Source organism: Hemiscyllium ocellatum, chromosome Y (genome assembly GCF_020745735.1).
Source record: "Hemiscyllium ocellatum isolate sHemOce1 chromosome Y, sHemOce1.pat.X.cur, whole genome shotgun sequence".
Lineage (NCBI taxonomy): Eukaryota > Metazoa > Chordata > Chondrichthyes > Orectolobiformes > Hemiscylliidae > Hemiscyllium > Hemiscyllium ocellatum.
The window spans coordinates 1-845 of record NC_083454.1 but is presented as its reverse complement, the minus strand read 5'-3'; positions in this window follow the sequence as shown (position 1 = coordinate 845).

Genomic DNA, 845 nt, shown 5'->3' with positions numbered 1-845 from the left:
GAATTTCTTATTTGTGTTCCAACAAATGTTGGAGGGTTACTATGTCCTTTCCCAGTCCCACTCCCTCCACGGCTTACACCTATCTTATTGCAGCCAGTTGAATGCTGTGGCCAATGATTTAGGTCTCAGAGTAGGTCATTTTCTAGAAAAATGTGAGACACAAAATTTGAACTCAAAACAAATGGTAAAATGATAGAGTGGCCCAAATATCATTCTGCCTCTGAAGTTATTCTGCTCACACAAGCTACTTGCAGTGGGATTTCTTTTTGGAACAGTGGAATTTGGCTGAATTCCTTCATTTCAGGCAGTGGAGATATTCCAATGAATCCTCACCATGAATCCTTCAGAAGTGGTCAAGATGCTGCAACATACAATTTTGTCAACTGAACACCAAACTGGACCATGTGCCATCTCCTGGAACATTCTCTGGAAAACCTGATTATGGATTATATGCAGGAGGGCGTCATTGCCTCTTGTTGTACACAATTCCTTCCAAATCACAAAAATGTCCCCACTTTATAATTTGAAGACATACTTACATGTGTCTTTGTAATTTGTAAATATTGGTGGGTGTCTTCATAGTATGTGTGTTAATATCAATGCTTCTTTTTCTAAAGTTTATTCTCTAGCTTCAGTCTCCCTGACAGGAGATAAACATGCATCCAGCTGATACACTTTTCAGAAGTCATGGATGGTTCAATACACTTCTCAGCTAAGATCAAAAACGGATAATCCCCATAAGAAAAGGCCAGTATTCAGGAAATGAGTAAAGGGGAAACTCTTTGAAAATCTTCGAAAATAAGTATACCTTTTAATTTTAGTTCAGGGGATCAATCCTGCACACA